This window comes from Lonchura striata, chromosome 20 (genome assembly GCF_050655825.1).
Source record: "Lonchura striata isolate lonStrDom1 chromosome 20, ASM5065582v1, whole genome shotgun sequence".
Taxonomy (NCBI): Eukaryota; Metazoa; Chordata; class Aves; order Passeriformes; family Estrildidae; genus Lonchura; species Lonchura striata.
This window is the reverse complement of record NC_140722.1, coordinates 5,470,386-5,492,088: the sequence shown is the minus strand read 5'-3', so window position 1 is coordinate 5,492,088 and position 21,703 is coordinate 5,470,386. Positions and strand designations below refer to the sequence as shown.

At 42.4% G+C, this 21,703-nt stretch overlaps 1 long non-coding RNA gene across 3 annotated transcripts in view; it reads right to left on the bottom strand.

Annotated features, from left to right (window-relative positions):
- Positions 1-21,703, bottom strand: part of LOC146765711 (uncharacterized) — a 335,663-nt gene that overhangs the window by 237,439 nt on the left and 76,521 nt on the right. For 2 of the 3 annotated variants that reach the window (XR_014949630.1, XR_014949632.1), the window contains exon 4: positions 1-21,703. This exon is cut by the window's left edge and continues 74,271 nt beyond it. This is a non-coding gene — a long non-coding RNA (uncharacterized LOC146765711). The other variant, XR_014949631.1, reaches the window with a different exon arrangement.

Below are 21,703 nucleotides of genomic sequence, written 5' to 3'. Positions count from 1 at the left end.
AGATACCAATGTTCTTTCCAGAACTGTAAGGAAAGTTGTCATTCAAGCTTCAATAGAGCAACGGTTGCCATCATTATCAGCAATTGATGTGACACAGCCTGAGGCTTGCACAGGTTAGGAAGGTAGAGCCCAACTCCCCGTGCTGGAAATGCCAAGTGAGGTTTTCACATTCTCCAGCTGCTTCTGACAGAAAGGGAAGGCTGCCCAGAGAATTCTCCTGTGATGAACTAAAGATTTGGGTTCCATCCTATGACTCAAAAAAGTAGAAAGGAGTAAATGTGACCCTATATTTAGATAATCTAAGTGTTAAAGTAGAGAAAGGACTGAATCACAGAAGGACTGAAATTCAGATTCTTTCTTACATTTTCTGTCTTTCCTAACTGGAGTTCTACCTGAAGTCATGTACTCTGGAAACTCCAGGATTTTTAAATTTTATTTTTCTTCCCAATTGAGATGAAAATAAAAATATTTGTCAAGGGGAATGGGTAGAGCAGAAAGTTTCAGCACAAATTTTACTGGAGAAAGTAGAAATAGTTTTTTCTGCTGTTAACATGACACATTTTAATATCCCTTGTTAGAATCAGCTTCGAGTCCATTCAACACTGAAGTGGATCTTCTTCAAACTTTGTGATGTCTGAAAGGACAGGAGGGGAAGTTCAATGTTGCAGGGCCTCCAGTCTCCTGGGAGGACCATGTTACACCTCCTTAAATCTTTGAGTTTTAAATACTTGATTTCCTACCAAAAGGCCTTCCACCAAAAACTCCTTAAGAGTTTTCTTTCTAAAGCTGCATTCTGGAAAAGGGTCTCTATATTCTCACAGAAGCAGGCTCTTCTCCTGCTCCCTTTTGAGAGCAGAAACAACAGACTTATCAGCAGTATGTTGGCACTTTCAGTTCTCCAGTAATAAAAATTATGAAATCTAAAAGTATTTCTAGATAAATACTTCTCAGCACAATGAAAATTAGAGGTGGTTCTTATTGCAAAAAACCTTTGTTTTGTTTTGAGTCCTTGATACCATAAGATCTTCTCAGCATCTCAAAATGTTGTGGTGGAAAAACACGTCAATGATAAAACCTCTCAGAATGCAGGACATTGCTATTGTTCACACAGAACTGTCATTAATTCCAAATAATTTTAACGTGAGTTACGACACAGTGATAAAGAACTTAAGTGTTCCTCAGTAATACACAGATGTTAACACTTCATGCAGGAAATACCCAATCTGCTCATTTGTTCTTTGTATACAACAAAAGGTGAGGAATATTCATTTAATTACTGGTGAGCATCCTCAAAAGAGTCTTGTGACATTAACACCAGACCCAAAGTATGCTACATTCTTTCCTCCAAGAAAAAAAAAAAATCAGAAAAAACCCACCAAAATCAATATCCCCTGCCCCAATATCAAAGAGGAATCATTTTGTCAGGAGCTTTTTTTCTATGAAAATATGGAAATAAAAAAGAAACCAGATTTCACTGCTAATTATTTAGCAGGTTCACAAGAAAACAAAAAGTGTGTAGTTAAAATAATTGGGCCAGAGTCTTTCCTTCTTTGTCTGGGAGGAATGACTCTTTCCAGCAGCAGTGTGAAAACAGGACTTCTTGCAGGCTGAAGAACTAAATACACAAAAATGTAGCTATTCTTTTCAGAACACTTTCATTTTGTTCTGGACACCCATTGTTCCTACAAATACTTTGTTTTAGCTTGGGTGGATTTTCTGCAGATCTGCACAGGCTGGACATGGCAGGCAGGGTTTGCTATTCCAGCTCCTGCCCTGCTGTGGGGAATGCCAGAGGCATCCCTGCTGGAGCCTGGAAGGAGGAACAGGCACCAAGGATGAGGCTGGACCCTGCCCACACCCCCGGGGCTCAGGAGCTGCTGCTCCTCTGGGTTTGGGGCTGCCAGAAGGGACCCTCCAGGCTCCACTGTGCAGGACAGAGGTGGGACCTCACCAGCACCATTCCTGCTTGGTTTGGGACCTAAGGAACTGTGTCTGTCACCACCACGGAGCCTTTGGGACAGGAAGGGCTCAGCTGAAGAGCAGGAAATGCTGCCCTGCTGGAGCCAGAATTTCCCTGTATGAGTGAGGAAGACAAAGAGAGTGGCTGATAGTGCTTCCTTGTGCCCATAAATCTTAACTAACTTAGGTCAGATTCTGACACACTGGTTGGAGGCAGAGTCCGGAGCTGCTTTCTCAATTCTGCTATTTTTTCCAGTGAAGTAGAAATACACTGATTTATAGCCTCTAACCCCACAAGAAACAGTGAATATCAGTTAATGTTTGTACAGCTCTATTGTTGGAGCTTGTCTCTTCTCTGACCCTGAGTCAATGAAACTCCACTTCCGAGCTGCAACAAGAAAGAGAAATGTAAACTAACAGCATTACAGATCATTAACCCAGAATACAACTCTCGACACAAAACGCACAGGACAAGACGATGTTAACAGGACAAAACTGCACACACTGGAGCTCATTTTTAACCTCATTGCCTTACCTCCAGTAGCACAACCAAATGTAATTACAGCCAGCAGCAAAAGGAAAATCAAGATCACAGACTCAATCCCGATTAAAATAAATAAATACAGAAAATATAGAAAGCATATGGGCACTGAAGAGCAGCATATGGATCACGTCCTGAAGTACAAGGCCTGCCATATGCTTCCAGAGCCTGGTTCAAAGGAAAACCTCGCTCCCTCCTCCCGATGTCTTTGGCTAGGTCACGAATCAGCTGCCTCCCAACATCTTGTGCCATTGGGCAAGTTTGCTTTTGAATAATGAAGCAAGTTTCAGCTCAGCATGGGGAGAATCCCAGGTAGAAAATGGGCAGATGGCTGGTCCTAGTTAAGCAGGCAGAGGCTGAGATGAACCATTCCCCTTTTCCTTCTTTCAGGCCAATCTTTGCATTGTGTCCTACACCAGCTGTGTGGATCTAAACCTCTTTACCTCCCGTTTCCTTAAGAAAATAGTCCTTAATTTTTTTGACCTCCGGTGCTGACCCACCAGCCCTGCAGGGAATGTTAATGAGCTGTTAACATTGTTTGGGATGTGGCACTCCACCAGTTTTTGGAGTTCTTCAGCCTCTTCCTACCCAGGCCCCTGTTTTTTCATGCTTCACTGGCCCCAACCAACCCCATCTGCCTGTGGATGTCTAGCATATGCTCTGTGCCTGGCACTGCCCGGCAGGAAATCATGCCTTGCAGCCATCCCGGTGTCTGGCATGAGATAAGGACAATTTAGATCACAATCAAGGAACAGCACTGCCCAAGTGTGGGGCTAGGAGAGGAGGAAGGAGGCAGCAATGACTGGTCCCCAAGGAGAGGATTTCCTGCCTTGCTGAAACTGCAGTGATGAAGGGCAGAGATAGACCCTCCTAGGTGGATGCAAAGCCAATGCTGAGAACTTAAAAGCACCAGGAAGCACTTGGGTCTGCACTGCTGTGTGAATTCCGTGGATGTCATATGTGAAATGTACTTGCAATTATCGATGGTGTCACTATGATCAAGGGGAGCAGAGACAAAAGCTCCTGCTCAGGGGTTCTCTCTGCCTTCAACAGATTGGGCCAGGGAACCCCACTGGGAGCTGGATGCTGGAGAGCCCAGAGCAGGCTGTGCTGCAGGCTGGGGGCTGCTGACAGCAGCACTGCTGTCAGCCAGCTGCCCCAGCACAGCCCCAGGCAGGGCAGGGCTCACACATCAGCTGAACAGATGTCCAGGGAGGGCAGGGAAGGAAGGGCTCCTGTCCCGTGGCTGCACTGCTGGCCCAGGCTGTCCAGGGAATTGCTTTCTTCCTCTGGCTTTTGGCAATGGTAAGTTTTGATGTCATGCTGGGCCCACTCACAGAGCACCCACCATGGCAAAACAGGGTGTGCAGGTCAGCCTTCCCCACTGGGAATGGCTTTCCAATATCAGTCTAGTGTTATTGGATCTGGGCTTTCAGAATTCAGGGTTCAGGATTTAAGACCACAAAACAATAAAAAAAAATTAAAAAAAAAAAAAATTTAAAAAAGGAAAAAAACCACCACCCACCCCCAGCCCCCTCTTTTTCAACCAAAAGCCATATCTTCTTTTCAAGTTTTAAATCACTAATTTTGCTCAAGATCCTAAATTTTCTCTTCTGGAAGGATCAGGTAATCACCTGGTTCTGGGATACCAAAAACAAAGGAAAAACAAAGTCCTACCTGATAAAATCCTGGTAGGACTCTTATTTAGTTATAGCATTATCTGAGTTTTATGACAATACTAATGTCAAGGTGAGAAAATTTGTGATTCCTGCCTTATGCTGTGCATTCAAATGGTTTTAAACCTGCCCTCATGTGGGGAAGGGGTGTTATTTCAGTGTCTTGTTTATTTTTAAATTATGCTTTTAAAAAAAAACAAATGGAGGGACAAATGAGTACAGAAAAGAAAAGCTGGAATCCTAAAAAAGAACATCCTTTTGTAAAAAAATCTACACAAAAACCTCGCCATAAAAACAAAAACAAAATAATAAAACCACTAAAAAAACCCACAACTGCTCACAGCTTGAAGTAGCCATAGCTAAAACCAGGAAGAAATTTCATATTGTAGACTTTGAATCTTGAAGATGTGTTCAAGACATAACAGTAGGACAAGGAGGAATGTTTTTAAACTAAAAGAGAGAACATTTACATTAGGTGTTAGGAGGAAATTCTTCACTTGGTGGGTGCTGAGGCCCTGGCACAGGTGCCCAGAGCAGCTGTGGCTGCCCCTGGATCCCTGGAAGTGTCCAAGGCCAGGCTGGATGGGGCTTGGAGCACCCTGGGATGGTGGAAAATGTCCCTGCCCATGGCAGTGGGTTGGAACAGGATTATCTACAAGGCCCCTTCCTCCCAAACCACCCTGTGATGATGTGGTTCAGAGAGGACTAAACTTAAAAATTCAGCTCTACATTCTCAGCCAGCTCAGTGCTTAAGCTCCTTTCTGTTCCTGTGCTCAGCACTTAATTGTGGCTGGAGCAGAACCCGTTTCCTTGCTCGTGACAAACTGCACAGTGCAGGGAACCACTGAAGCCTGCAGAACACCCCCAGCTCTTCACAGACAGATCCACCTCCCTCGCAGTCTCGAGCGCAGCAAACCAGATTGTCTTCACACACTCGCCAAAGTTTTGCAAAGGGAAAAAGGGAAACCTCCAAGAGTGCCAACAAAAACTAATCCTGGTAAGGGACGGTGACTTACAGCTTCAGTGCCATGGAAATTAATTAATTCCCTAGGAAAGGGAATGCTAAAGCAGAGTTTAAAATTTTGACATGAAAAGTTCACTGTATTATCGCTTTTCCCTTTGGCATCAGGTTTTCCACACTCTTTGGATTGTTTCACAAAATAAGTTGTTTTCCAATGCATGATACAGGTACAAAACTGACCAATTTCTATTTAACAGGAATAGCTGCTAGGAAAATATGATTTAATATATTGGTATATGAAATAGAACAACTTGATCTCCCTTTCTTGCACAGATCAAGACTAAACCAATCCTGATTTCCAATAACACCCCATAAATTGAAAAAAGGGTCTATCCTAATTCTATCCTTAACATCTAATTAAAACACACTGAAAGCATAGGAAATGTTGCTAGGTCAAATGACTGCTAGCTGTAAAAAACATGTACAGACTTTCACAACATTTCAGATTAATTATCCATCAGAATTTAAGATTTATATTGAAAAATTAAAGCAGGCACATTAGCTTGCCTAAATTTAGCCAAGGAAAAACCAAATGTGTCATTTACTTAAAGTTGCTCAATTTGAACCTCATATACATAAGTGATTGGATAAAGTTTGCTACTTGTTCCCAATGAAGACATTGTGACATTTAAAGGGACAATGACTGAAGGAGTAGTGACAGCATTGAACTTTGGATTTGGAATTCTGGTTAATATTTTCAGTTCTCATGTAGACTTGTCATATAACCTTGTAGGGAAAAATCAAACCCAAAACAATACATTAATCCTGTCTTAATATCCAAATCCCAACTAATCTACCAAATAGAACACTTCAACAGCTAATTGAATTGGCTTTCAGCCCCTCAGAAAGAAGAGGGTGCAGAAGTGCACTAACATTTGCAAATTTTGGATTATGTTCGCACAGCCTGACTCCCTGTGTTCAGATCCCCTGATACTCTGAAGGTGTGAATGCCTGCACACATCTAAAGCAGCAAAGAATGAAGGTTCCCATTTCAGCCAGAATGCAAAAAGGTAAAACTCTGTGCCTGTCAAATAGAAGATTAGGAAAATAAGCATGTAATTGAGTGGGAGGCAGCAGAAGTTGGAAGGTGTCCACAGGATAACTTAGTTCAATTGGAGGATCAGTTCATGACCGTACCTTCCTATAAAACAGAGTGGATTTGCCAGTGAAACTTTGTTTTCTGGTTGTGTGGAGAAGTGGATCAAACAACAGCAGGCCTAGAGATCATGTTCTGATATGAACTTCAAGAGTTTGACATTTGCATGAAAAAAACCATTAAGTAACGGGAAAAAAAATGTAGGTGGAAAACAAGATCTCCCCAAACAAAGAAAAGAAATGATGATGAAAGGAAAAAATACTCATTGTTAATAATGTTCTCTTGGAAGGTGGAAGATTTGTAGAAGATAAGAACTAATTCTCACTCAAGGCAATTTGTGGCCCAGGAGGGAGTGGAGGGCACAGGGAGCTCAACGTGTCTCACGTAATTCTGGTTAGGAGGAGTGACTGGGCAGGAGCCAGACCTGGATTATCTCAAACTGATAGAGGCAGCACACGTGTTTAGAAAGAAGAACGAGTGCCAAATATGCAGCTCCTCGCTCCCACAAAACATAAGGTGTTTTATTTCTGCATCAGATGTTTCAAACACAATTGACTTCTATTAAGTTTCAATGTAAACCACTTTGCTTTCCTAATGTAGCATGAACTTTAACTGTGGCCATTTCAGAGACATTACATGGATACCATATTACCAAACAAAAGATACACATTGCTGTCTCTCAGAATTACAGTTTTTTTCTCTTTCTCTCTCACCCTGTCTGGAATCTGGACTTTTTTCTTCTTTTCAGCTCTTTCTCATTTATATCCATACATATGTTATACGAATTTTGTAAAACATTTGTCTTAAATATTATGTCCTTGTTAGGAGACAGGAAAAAAAAAGGAAATAGAGTTAGCATTGCTCTATTTTATAGGATGCAAGTAGAAAGGAACTGAAATAATGTCCTAACTAGAAGGTATTTACTGGTCAATGGTAAGTATTTTGTGGACACCAGGAAAGGCAATTTCCCTTCCCTCCTAAAGGTTGGGCTAGTCAGGGGCTATTTGGAGGGGGCAGTGCAGTTGTGCTGAAATAATTCTGGCAGAAACCTCATTGTTCTGCATTCACAATTACTGGAAAATGCATCCCTTTGCATTACTGATCAAAAGGCAGGACAGTATGAAGGATTTCATTTAATCAGGCGATGAGAAAGGCTGCTGATTAGTTGGCTAATTCTGGCTCACAGGCTAAAACTTGATCACAGGTTTTCTAACAGCAAATTAAAGGTAAAGCCAAGGAAAAGTCAGAAGTTTCAGCTGGCAAGATTTCACTGGACTCCCTTCTCTAGTTTTGATTCATAAATAATTTTGTGTAGCTCAGCTTTCAGGTTTGCAACTGAAGTCTTACAGGCAAAAACTGAATGCCTTGTTTCATGGCTAGAAAAATACTCTGCACATTCCTTATGAGAGGTCCAGTGACAGCAGCTTCAGGTCCTGCTCTGCAATTCTTGCTGAACTCTTTGCCCCACAGTTTGCAGGTTGCATTTTGCCTGGGTTTTGGTACAGTTAAACCCATCTCTTTATCAAGCAATCAGAGATAAACAGATCTATAATAAATTTCTAAAGAGGCATCCTTTTAAGAAAAATGAAGGGGAGGAGACAAAAAAGCAGAAACCTCACTCTGAAAACTGTTAATCCATCTTTCAGGAACTTCCCATCCATTTCATCAGAACAGAGCTCTTGGGATGTGCCACATCCAGCTGGGAAGGGATAGCCACCCAGGCTGGCTTGTGCTCACCTGAATTGGTTTCTCCAGTGCCTCTGTGCCTCTTCCAAACTTGTTCTCCCAGAGGATGTAAGCACATCTAGCCACACTTCATGTCAAAAATCCTACAATTCAATTATTTCTCAGCCTGAGTTCCCAGAGCCTATTCAAGGATCTCCAAATTGGTCAGATAACCTGGAGCCAACCCAGAAGAGAAGATGTGGCTACCCCTGGAAGTGTCCAAGGCCAGGTTAGATGGAGCTTGGAGCAACCTGGGATAGTGGAAGGTGCATGACAGATATGGAACAAGATTGTCTTTAAGGTCCCTTCCAAGCCAAACTATTCTATTAAATGAAACCTCTGGAATAGTATTTACAGCCTCTTAAGAGAAAGGAAGAGCTGCCAATGGGCTACACAAAACATGCCCTCACCCTCTGGTCCAGGCTCTTCCCACGTACCAAATCAGGAGAGGATAACGACATCCTGTCTCAGGAGCCTGCAGCAGCTGCAGGAGCAAACAGCAAGTGAACCCACTGCGCACAATGGATGAAGTGTGAAATTAGTTCTGTCATCTCCACACACACCACAGTGAATCAGGCCTTCCTGAGGGCTTCAGCAGATCAAAATTTCCAGTTGTTTAATTTGAGATCAAGGCAAGAGCGTACAGGACCCTGCCTGCCCCACTCCTCTCCATCGGGCTAAGAGGCCGTAATAAAAACGAGGCTAAACAAACCTGCTGGGAGAAGAGATGAAGACGTGGGGGGTGGGAAGGAATGACCCCTTCACCTTTTGCTGCTTTTAGTGGATTCTAATTAGGAATCTGGCAGTGCCACCCACTCAGCGGGAAGCCCACATTATTAACGCTGGCATCAAAAGCAAGCCGACTGCAATCTGCAGGAGCGGCTGCCGAACTGGCACAGCCTCCCCTCCGCTCTTGGCCGAAGCACCACAACAGATGTCTGAAGGGTTGGTGTTTCTTTTCCTAGCCCTACCCCCGCTTTGCATGACCTTATGCCAGAGATTACATGTGCAAGTGCCAAGGTAAAGGTCCTTAATGGGTCAAAGAAACATCCTTAAGAGGCTATTTCTTTTAAACCTCTCTAATTTTAAATGGTACATTGAGGCTGTGAATGAGCATAGTCTTGTGGGGGACACAGAGAAATGTATAACCATTCAGCTGTAATTATAGTAATCTAGTATAGTCAGTGTGAAAAAACAATGGCCTTTCCTCTCGTTATTCTGAATCATTTGTAGATGTTCATGTTTTAATCATATTTTCCACATGAATCGATATGAGAGAGAGAACGACAGAGAGATAATTATGTGCGCTGAACAAATATTCTACCTAACTGAGGTTGTGCTGGGAAGGGCTGCTGGTAATTAATGAAGTACTGCCACACACTTGTCAAGTGCAAGCAGCTCTTTAAGGGCAAGCCATCATTTCAAATTGGGAGTTCACTGAGATTTAACAGAATTGGAAAGAAAATAATAAAGTTTGGTATCATCTCCTTCAGCACCAGCTTCCAAGAGCGAGTGAAGGAGGTTTGCACATGGAATGCAAAAGGTGCCTGGTGCCTGCTTGTGCTGTGTGCATGCAAAGCACGGCCTTGGCTCATTTAGAGTGTGATCAAGGGGCAAATCTTCCCAGAGAGATGTGGAACTAAAGGGAAGTGTTACAATTGCATGGCTGAAACACTAAATGTTTATTTCAACTCATTTCTCTGTCTCAGAAAGTCTCTTCATACCAAGACAAACCTCTCAAGGTACTGAATGGGATTTTTAAGGCCCACAATTAAGCAGAATCTCTGCAAGTCCTCTGTTGGTTTCAGACCTGAGTGAGGGAAAAAAACCAAGCCCAAAAACCAAAACAGAAAACCATTTATTTTTCATACAGACCCTAGAGGAAGGAAGAGAAGCCACACTCTGAACTCCCAAGCTCTCCAAGCAGCACCCCATGTCCTGGGTTTTTCAACCCCTTCCTGTTAAATTCAACTTCCAGCATTCAAATGAGTGTTATAATCACTGCGGCGCAGCAGACATCGAGCTTGAATTATAATATACTACCAGTTCAGTGTGCCAAAAGCACTTCCCTCTCTCTCTCTTTCCACAACACTTCTCTGATTTCTCAGCTTTTAAATACCCTCTTGTTCTTTCTAGGCACTCATTGTGCAACACAATTTATTTCTGCAACACATCTTTACAGCAAGGGAAGTGTGAGAGGAGGTGGGGACAGTAGACACCCAGAGGTGTGAATGGGTGGTAACAAACTGAGTGCTATAGTGAGCCACCAGTCAACACCTTGAGGTTTCAAAAGAAAGGGAAAAGGCAGGGAAAGAGAAAGAAATGTATCTTCGTGTGCTTTCTAACTTCCATGAATATTAGAGAGCCCCTGTGCCAAGGCAGATGCTGCAATACACAGTGCACTGTGTCAGCCACAAAGAACACAGACCTGTACATGTGCCAATATCAGCTCTCCATCATCCATCCCTCACAGCCTCTTTGTCTCTCTCTGCCTCACTTCTTTTTGCAAAGCTTCTTTCTCCACAAGAAAGAAATAAATGGTTTACAAGAGGAGGAAAAGCCCCCGCCATTTCACACATGTATCCAAACCAGCATTCCCAGGCAAGATAAAGACACTAAACAACCACAGGGGAAACCTCTTATATTTTTATATTAATAATATTTCTGAACCATTTTTTAGCATTATTTTTCCATTCAACATGTTCAATAGCAACGTGAATTTTAATAGGAGTTTTAGGGAGAGATTCGTAGGACCTCATATCCTCTCTTACCAACAATTTAAAAACTATTCAGGAGGAAAACAAAGCTCAGAACAAAAGCTACAAATTTGGTGAAATGTTTGTACAGAAATAGTGCACCACCAATCATCATTTGTGTGGGTGTGATGAAACTCTACTCTTAGTGACTTTACTGAAACTACAGCTTCATCCTTTCACCCCTCCAAAATCAGGAAAGGAAAACCTGTAATGGATGAGGAAAGCAGACAAAGCAGAAAAAAAAAAAAAAAAATTAAAACCCAGCTTAATATTATTCATTATATTTAATAAATATTACCCAAGCAGTCAATGCTAGACCTAATATTGTGCTACCTTCACTTCTCATTTCTTGTTGGACTAGGGGAACACTGGCATTCTGAAAAGGCTGAATCACTGTGACCCATGTTCCTCTGCACAGGGGAAAAAACAAAATGCAGAGAAGCCAGAAAAGAGGATTTTAGCTGTGAATCAGGTCCTCAATCCCCATGAGACAAACTGGCCTGCAGTCTGTGGGATGAGACATGGGAGCACAGATTGGGAGGAAAATAATCAGAAAGTAACTAGGCAGGGATGAAGCATCACTGGCAAAAGGATGAACCCCTAAAATACCCTGCACCTTCCAGCACAAGCACTTGTACCCCACATTCCCTGCCTGGAGCTGCTGCAGCAGGTGCAGGAATGCCTTGGCAGAAAATGGGCAGGAAATGATAAAATCTGTTGTGCAGGAGATAAGTTAAGTAATGGCACACAGGGAGAAGGGCAATTCATGGATGGACAGCCTTTTCCTAAGAACTAGTATCGCCACACTCTGGGGGGGCTTGGTGAGCTTTAGGGGATCACAACTCACTCATAAGTATTAGAATTACAGATAAACTTGGGCCTTCATGCAAGTTTCCAGCCCCAGAAGCAACTTTAATCTCCACTTTGGGCTTAGTACAGAAAATCACATGGCTGTTTGGAAGTTAGGGTAGTTCAAAGCAATGGGAGCTGATGGTTTCAAATGGTCTCAGCTCTAACAGCCAGTTTGGGGATCACTTGTTTTCCTAAGAAACAAACCCAGAGGATGGCTCAAGGACAATCCAAGCCTTGAGCTGGCAGTGCTGCCCTTTTCTTTCTTGAGGACAGAATTTCACCTGATGTCCTTATCTGGATATTGGCCAAATTAATGCAACATCAGCTGCACCAGATTCTGGACACAGCTTGGGGACCGACCTGCAGGAAACTGGTTCACACTGGAGACCATAACGTGAAAATTCAATATAAGGACTAATAGTTATTTTCTTTTTTTAAGGTAAGAAAAACCCCAAATATTTCTGTATTATTTATCACATCGTTTAATGAAAAATGTCTCCTACTACCTAATGTTTACAAGGTCATGAAAACCATAGTTTTTGTATATATTCCAAATCACAGTGGTCATGATTCCCTCATAACATCCAGCCACAGGTAAGGAGTCACCAGGGGCACAAGCATTAGCCATGAAACCCTGGAACATGAAGTGTCCAGAGACAAGATCTTAGAATACAAAACAGAAACAGGATGGATGAGAGAGAAACAAGAGAGAATGGTTTAAATAGGGCATCATTTTTATGTTCAGTTTGACAAACACATATCTCCAGTAAGATCAGGAGAAACTGCATCCACTGTTAACTGCAACCAAGGCCTGGATTCCCTAACAGAGTTATTTTCTGTGAGATTCTCCTTTAGCAGAACATCTACAGCTGTATTTATTTAGTTGTAGCCTCAGTGATGTCTACTGTCATCGTTCAACTACTTTATAAGTGGGTCACCCTTAAGAGAGAGCAGAAAACTCATTTCACACTGCCAGAACCACAGAGGGAACCACTTGCCTCTGTTTTGCACATTAGCAGTTTACTGCAATCACTGCAGAATATTTTAATTTTCTGCCTGCATTCTCTGTTCCCGCTGTGGAGATTTCCCTCCCAGCCCTGATATTCCTGTTGCTGCAGAACCACAAGCTTCTTTGCTCACCACTCTGCCTTCAACAGGTATTTTTTCTTAAATGTGTGAATTTTTCCTTTCCAGCTGGGCCATCATCCAATCTGTACAGAATATACCTTACACGAGCAGGTGCTTCAGATTGAGCACAGATGCCCAGAAATGCATGAGCCGACACATTTGGGTAAGAAACGTTGCCAGCACAAGCTTCCTCATTAGGTTTCAGTTCCATCCTTAGCTAGCACTGCAAAAGTGAAGAAAACAGAGTTTTTCATGGAGCCTCACAGCTCCTGTAGCAGCCAGAAGTGGTTATGACTGAATATGCATGAACAAAAAATAAACAAATCTGGTATATTAAAAATAAATAGTAGCCTAGTCCTGTTTTCAAAGAGGGATTTCCTGGCAACAGGTTGTGGATGCCTTCCCTACCTAGCACTCAGTGGCAGCCTTACAAGAGCAGCACATTTCTTTGATACACACATGCAATGTTCAGTTTCAAACTCTGATCACTGGAATGTACCTGTGCAGAGAAAAAAGGAAAGGAAAGCGTGTGCACAGAGCTGTTTGTACCTGCAAACTGAGCAACAATCAGCTACAGCTCAGCCATCCATGGCTTGTGCACAAGGGCAGCTCTTTGAGTGCCAGAGATCAATTAGAAAACTCTGGCCAAACACAACTGGAAGCAGTGCTGAGGCTCATGTACATCCCCACACTGACAAGCTGGCATGTGAGCCAATGCCCATCTCCCATTTGCAGCACAACAATTTTTTGGTGTTTGCAAAGCTGGCAGTGTGGCACTTGTGCAGTTCCAGAGTTCCAGGGAAGCCATTCACACATCACATGCAGTTTCCCCTTCTGTGAGTAGTGCTGCAGTAACAGCAGCCCCCAGTGCTCCTGTGGCGTGCAGGAGAAGCAGGAAGAGAGACCAGGTGGTTTGTGGATGATTTAACTTTAAAAATAACACTTTAAAAATATAATAACAATAATAATAAAAAAATGTTTCCACTGGCCCAGCCTCAGTGCTGCTGGAATGTCTTATTTACTCACATAAAGAGGAGGTGATGGGAGATGTAGCTTCTCTCAGTCACTTTCTTATTCAGCTGGAGTGAGGCTGAGGAACAGAAACACTCAATTAAATCTTGTAGTGTGGCTGCTTGGGGTGTTTTTTCCTCCCCCTGCTTTTTCCTTCTTTTCTCAATCCAAGATTCAGACAGGAAAGCAACACCACTTTCCACTGAAGCCAGGGTGCTTTGGGAAACATCTCAACTGGTTTTTAAATCACATTTCCAGGATCTGGAAGAGCTTTTCAAAAAGTACTCTGGCCCACCCACATCCAAACAGCAGAGACTCCAGAGGAGTCCTCGCCAGCCCCAGCCTCTTGCAGGACACATGTGGGTGTGGGCCTCTGAGTTTTGGACACTTGCTGAAAAAAAATAAAAAATAAAAAATAAATGGAAAGGGAACTTCAAAGGGAACTAGCTGAAGCACTTCAGAAATTAATCACGCCTGGTGGAAAAGATGATTAGTGGCTTCTTGTGCTCTGGTTTTAAAACTATTGATCTTGGACACAGGAAGGAGCTTTCATATTCTCCACAAGCCACAGATGGTCAAAAGGGTCCTGAGAGGAAAAGACAAAAAGAAACCACAATGGAACTCCAGGCAGCACCAGGACTCAAGGTGTGTCCCAGGGATCCACTGAAAAGGATGCACTGGAAAATCAGACGCAGCAGCAGCAGCAGCTTTTGCTGGTTTTCCTTTCTCCCAGTTCCCTCAAACCATTACCTAAGACTTCTTCCTTTGAAGCAGGTAAGAGTTAAAAGCCATTTTCCAACACCTCTAATACAGCACACCAGAAACACCAAATAAAGTAATTTTTCACAGCTTTGGTGCTGTTTTCAGATCCATAGACTATGACTACATGGCTCACAGGCAGAAAGGCTGAAGCAGAAACTGTAAGAGGAAAACAGCAAGGCTGTTCATCTAAACCAACACTTTGGTGATTGAAAGTAATGTAATATCTCTCTCTCATGCTCTCTGGCCAGTTTTATAGACTTTCTGCAAGCTAAATTTTCCACACAACAGACAACTATATCAGAAAATACAAACTATAATCCCTAAATTGCCTCCAGTGTAGTTGTGTGCAGGGTCAAGTTTTCTTCTGGGAAGCACTGTCCATTTTCATCTCCAATCAAAATAAAATTAGATGTAGGAAATAACCAACATTTTTCCGTAGCAAAATATATACATATTCTTGTTCTTATTATAGAAAAACACATATCTTTTAATGAAATTGCTGAGAAAACTTGAAATTGCATTAGGGAATAATATTATGATAAGGTAAACAGGCCAAAATTTCCCATCCAGGAGGGGGTGGTGGTAAAAGTCTGGAGTGGGACTTACTGAGCTTCCCACTGTGGCAGGAAGAGGTGGGATCAGGTCCTGCTTCTCACATCACTCAGAAATTCAGGTGCTGGCCATTCTTTACCCTGAAATATAGGATATTATATGTGTATATATATATATTTAATACCTTTGTATTTCCAAACCCATCCTGGCCCTAATGACAATTTGGGCAATTACATCTGTCTGTCTTCTATTTCCCTTAAATTACCTCAGCTTTATGTACCCAGCTCCCTTGTGACAACGAGCAACAACTGGAATGGCACAATGACAAGGCTGGAGCATAGAGAAACAAACAGCAGGTGTGTGAGCAGAGGGAAAATGGGGGTTGTTTGACTTGGCAAGTGTTCCCCCAACTAGGACTTCAGGGAGGAAGGCAGAGGCTCCAGAATGCCTTCATGGAAAATAAAGCATATTTAAACTCCAAGGAAGGAACTGCTTCTCTGATCAGAACCCTCTGAAATCAATTCAAATAGCTGAGGCAGCCTGGGAGCTCTTGATGACTGTATTAACATTTTGACATTTCTTTGCACAGTCACTGGAACTACTTTATTAGCAAGGATCTAACAGCCTTATGCTCCACTGTGGAATAGTGGAGCAGGAGAGTGGAAAGAAAAATCAAATCAAATCACAGTAGATGCTTTCCTGTCCTTCTGACAGCAGCATTCTTCCCACAAGAATATGCTCCCCTAGGAGGAACTGTTTGAGGAAACCAAATAATACAAATTGCTACTGATTTTTTTTTCAATATAAATAGGAAATTTTTAAAAAAGCCATTTGTATGCCATCCTACTGGCTGCTTCAGAGACACTTCTTCCTACGTCTAGTGCCAAGCAAAACAAGAAAAACAAATCAATAAGCAGAATGCACTACCTGCAAAATTATTTTAGTTATTTGAGAACAGACCAAGGGAGAAGAGAGAGAGAGAGGAGAAATGGAAAGACAAGAGTTCCAGTCATCTTAAAGCACAGAACAAGCACAATAAATTACAGGGTGCCACAGCACAGGGGGATTGAAAGTCTCACCTGGGGAACAATGTGGAATTTTCCTGCAATGCATCCAAGATGTTCAGAGAAACTGGGCTGCAGCAAGCATGAAACAAGCCCCTAATCACGACATGCATGATTGGAAAGCACGAAACATCTAATTTTATTACCAAGCAGAGCTGTGAAAAGTGTTTCTCATCAAAAAGTAAAATGAGTAAGGTTTGGCTAGTTCACTGTAAAAACTGTGATAATGTAGGTATAAAAAGAAAAATGGGCAAAGGAATTTTTTGCAGGCAGCTCTGTCTGGAGGTGAGAGCAGGGAACCTGGGAGACCAAGAGCCAGTTCCTGGCACTGCCACCTGCTCGTGGCAGCACACCCAGCCAGGGCCTGGGCACCCTGCAGCTCATGTCACCCACCTGTCACAGGTTGTACAGCCACAGCCAACTACAGCCCCAGGGCACTGTCCCACTTCTGCAAGGAATAACCTTCTTAATAAGAAATTATTACCTCTCATACTTACATGAAAGTGTCCTGAATTTTTTTTAAATGGCAAAGGAAGTCCCACTATCACAATGTTTACTAATTTTATACAGTGCTTTCAATGTTATGGAATTAATTTAAACTGAGTGATCTGTTTGCCCTTTCCCATGTGCTAGAAAATGCTTATTGGGGTGCCTGTTTTTCTCCTCCCAAAACCATTTCTTCGTCATGGCATCTTCTGGATTTCTGTACTTGTATAAGAGACAGCAAACAGCAAATCAGCTCTCAATGTTTCCAACACAAGATGCCAATTAACAACTCAATAATACACTAGTCTCCCCTAACCAGGGAATAAAATGGTGACGCATCCCCTTGTGATCCAAGATCATGCCAGACCTTTCTACTACAGCTGAAATTTCCTTTCCTTCCTGTTTGACACTGATTTTCTCCAATTCCTGTTCAATACACTTTTTGTAGCTCTCTGGTTTTACTCTCTATGAAACTGTGTAAATTGATGTTTACACAGTAATTACCCAGACTTAAACTGTTAAGGCTAGTCCAGAGTTAACAAGTGCCCAAGCCCTGCTATCAGACCCTCTGTGTTAATTTGTTATCTCAGGACCATGTGGCTTCAAGGGGAGTGAAGCAGGGGGATCCAGCTGCCTGATCAGGAACAAAGTTCTCATCACTGAGATGGGAATGCTGGCATGGGACAAATGAGTAACTCTCAGGAGAGAAGCAGTACTGAGTGAGTACCTCAGCCTCTTAATTTTCCTTGATCACAGCACTTTTGGTAAAGTATCTCTCAGCAAAGGCTTGAGACAATTAATTAGGAAGCACCCTGGAGTGTGAACAACAGAGCATTACTGTCATTGGAAGCCAGTCTTTATTAATCTCTCCAATTTCTCTAAGGCAAGGTTACATAAACCATGTTCTTCTCTATTATACATATTTGCTTTGGGTCTTTCTTCTGCAGGGGGATAAGACTTAAATGCAGAGGGATTTTGCAATCTTTAAAACTCAGCTGTTAAATATCCCTTTACTAATAACTTACCCCATTTTGCCATCTGAGCAAGCACTTCAAATGCTTTAGATAGGCTGCAGTGCAGGAATCAAAGAAAAAATATTGGGTCATTTTCCACTAAATTCTAATTTCATTTTGAAGCCCAGTAGGCATTACCAAACTGATGACAACAGAGCTACAAAGAGTTTGATGTTTAAAGAATCTACACTGAAAAAGGCAGAAAAATAAAAGAGACCTTTAGACTGGATGTCTCAGCTTTTCATATGGGTGGTTGACAAGCTGGGCTATAGGGTAAACCATAATGTGCCAAGCACCACGGAGCCTGGAACCAAGAAAGGGATAATTTCAGGCAAGACCCAGTCTCTAAAGCCAAAACCACTGGCCTGAAAGCTTTTCTCAGAAGGTTTGCTGTTCCCATCACTGCCAGGATGAATTTTAACTCATTATTGATCAAGGGAATTTTAAAATCAATTTTAATTAAATGAAAGATTTCTATCATGGCTTGTTCTGTGTGGAAGTCACACAAACAACATATAAATATATGGAGGAGGATCATGCAGAGTAGATTTGTAGCAGTTAGGTTCTACCCAGGTGAGAAAGAATCCAAAGTTACATCTGAAATCAAATTCGTTGTAGTGAATTATCTACAGTACCTGTCTATTCCCCCTCTATTTTTGCCTTTGCCATGAAATTTAACCAAGATCTGCACATTTTTATTTTTTCTTTAACCAAAGGAAGCATTTTCATTAGGTTTTTTCTCACATCCAAATAACTGAAAATGGTTCAGGGGGCCTACTACATGCTGACTGCCCAGAGCCAGGTGTGCTAGCAGCCAGGTGTGAGCAGGTGATGAGGAGAGGCAGCCCTCAGCTGAGGCTCAGCCTCTACAGGCAACACTTTTCACATCTCCAACCACACACACAGGCAGGTAACCAGATCTGCTGTGCAAGATGTTACAGAAAGGATGGAAGCAACAAAATCAACAAATGAAAAGACTGATCACAGGCTTCAGGTGCTAAAGCAAACCCACGTGCTCCTAGCTGCACTGGAGGGACATGGGCAGGCAGGTTATAACCCTGTCCCTGGGGGAGCCTTTGCTCCCCCACTGCCTTGGCTAGACTGGGGGTTTATCCTCAGGTGTCTGGGTTCCCCCAGGCTGCCCCAGCGAGGAGAAGAAGGTTTTTTCACCTTGCTCCAGGTGCTGCTGTCTGACCATGCTGCTCACAGAGAGGCTCTGAGGGACTGCCACAAAGTTAGGGCACTTGAGGCTCTTACAGCATGGTGTGGAGCTCAGAAAGAGCAAACCTGCAGCTTTCCACACCTGCTGACTTCTAAGAGCCCAGTTCCTCGTGCTCTGCTCAGGCTGGAGGTCACCACGCTGCTCGTGCCGTGGGTCGCAAGTTCAACCCTCAAGCTCAGCCTTGCTTCAGCTGAGGCCCCAAAGTAAATCAGTGGGAGGTGACTTCATCATGTACAGACAATGCTGAACAGGCTCACGAGACTCCTGTAACATTCACCACTAGCATAAGGGTTTGCATGGACTGCAGGCTTTACAATTATGAATTCATTAATTCATTAGTCATCATGCCGGCTGAGCAGCACAGTCTTATACCACTTCTTCATGTAAGAAACCAAAGGGCCAAAGGGTTAAATGACTTGCCAAAGGTCAAAGAGAAAAATCAATGGAAAAATTGGAATTAGAACGTATAGATACCCAATTCCTTGTTTTGTGTTTGTTTCACTTTACCTCACCCAATCATGGGCAACAAATAAAATAAGCAAGATCCCACAAGATTCCTCATAGCCAGGAGAGCTTTTTTTCAGCTGCAAGGTCTCTACCAAGCCCAGCTAGAATCTACAAGGCTTTACTGTGTTTTCAAATACAATGCACACTGCAGTAAATAGGTTATTTTACAACCCTGGCCCAGTTTTCAAAGTGGCCTCAATCAGTGCTGTGCAAAACATTCATGTCCAACCACAAAATTACAATCAGCCTTTGTTTGAATCCAGCCCGTGTCCCTGGCCAGCGGTGGTTGGTCCCAACTCACAGGGTCTGTGAACTGTTAGTCAAAGGTTTTTGCAACATTTTTGCCCTGCCTGGATTTCTCTGAATATTTATAGGGTGCTCCAGTGACTTTCATATTCAAACTGTGCTGGCGGGGCAGGGGTGGGAAGGGGATGTAAATAAGGGAGGGAGTCACATGTTTTCCACTCGCCCCTCTTGTTTGGCTTCCAGTAAGAGACACGTGTTGCAAGAAAACAACTGCAAGGCTTTGACTGTGAGACATTTAAATTAGTGTCACAGTATTTCTACACACTTGAATGTTTTCAAACATCCAGCTATTGTGAAATCGGAGTCAACTGTTTGGATATTCAAGCAGACTTGTGTAATTAAAATTTGTAGCCCTGCTCAAGAGTTCAGGAGTGGGGATGAGACACATCTTTTCACAAGCTCGTGAAAAGACTGTGAGGTATCAGCAGAAGGAATTAGCTTGAAAAATCCGTGCCATGATTTATCCTGCAACCAAAGCATTCCAAGGCAGGATCCTCAAAGTTTAGTCACCACTGTGTGGAAATTCATACAGTGGTGATGAGATCTAAGGAGCACATTGAGCACACGGTGGTTACTGTCACTGGTCCTTACGTAATTCCAAACACCATGAAGAAATCAGGAAAGCATGTGGATGTGCAAATAGCTCTGTCTGCTGAGTATAAGATATAAACAAAGCCCTTGCATCATATGTATCTCCTACTTCACTGTCTCTCTTAAAAGTGGCATGCTTTGGGCATGAAGGGAGGATTTCCATCTCTCTCACAGGGTTGCTTAATTCTGAGGCACAACAGGGACGTGTCCCAGCTCTGAGGAACCCCAGCTCCCCAGAGATGCAGGTTTGCCATGTATGTGTGTATGAATCCTCCCCTAAAGGTCTGTACATCCAGCCTTGGCTGGGACATGATTTTCATCTTAAAACACAAACCCAAAGCCAGTTCTGTACAGGAGGGAAATGAGCTGATGGCACAGCCTAGAGCTGTTTTTGGAAATCAGGTCCTTTTGGGCTTTTTCTGTTCAAAACATTCCCAACAAGGGCTAAACAAAGGAAATATCATCCTTTCTTGTGCCGATGACAAAATATTCTTTATTCCAAAAATATCTGATGAAACAGAAGTCTGTCCATATGGATGGCAATTCATCTTAACTGGAGATGTCTGCAAAGCTCAAGTGGAAGCTGCTGAAACCATAAAAATTAACTGTTGAAAAGTCACAGCTAAGAAGTAAAACAGAAGAGACAATGACAGCCCATGGGCATCTAATGGAAATTACCTCCAGTGTCAGTGCACAAAAGCTGAACCACACTAGAAGCAGAAAAGTCTGATGTTGACTCAAGCCCTTTGTAAAATACCCAAATCTCAGAGGACTGCATGGAGAGAGGTTTCCTCTGAATGCAGCTTTATTCTGAGATATTTCCAGTAATTCTTGTCTCCCACCAGGACAAAAATACCAGGACAATTGTCTGGTTTACAACATTTTTACTCTTTTCTATAAATCTGTTCTAAAATCTAAAGTGTACAGGGTCATAAGAGGATGAAACCGAAAGAAAGGGTATGAAAGAAACAACAAAAATGGTTTTGTTTTGATTATTTTCTTTTCCAAAAGTTTTGTTACTTTTGGTGTAACTTGTGCAGAAGTGAGATGGATTTCCAAAGCTGACAATTGCATACTCATACTGGTCATAAAGCAGCTGGATAATTGCATTAGAGGTTCACAGAAATCTTCTGTTAATGCAGACTATATTTTGTTTTCCCCTGGAAATTTCAAACAGACTGTTTGTCCCTACAGCTTTTTAGTTTTGACTGAGAAGAGAAATCTTTGTGTTTTGTAGCTATGACGAAAAGACAACATGGAAACTACTTTTTTTTTTCCTGTTGACAAAATTGCTTCTTTAGTAAAAATATTTTTTTTTTTTAACTCACAGAAGACAAAAAGTCTTTTATTGTTCTTACCTCTTTGCTAATTCACTTTTAAGTATATCAGAGAGGGAAGGGTCTTTCCATTTGTTGTCTTGTTCTGTCTATCCTTC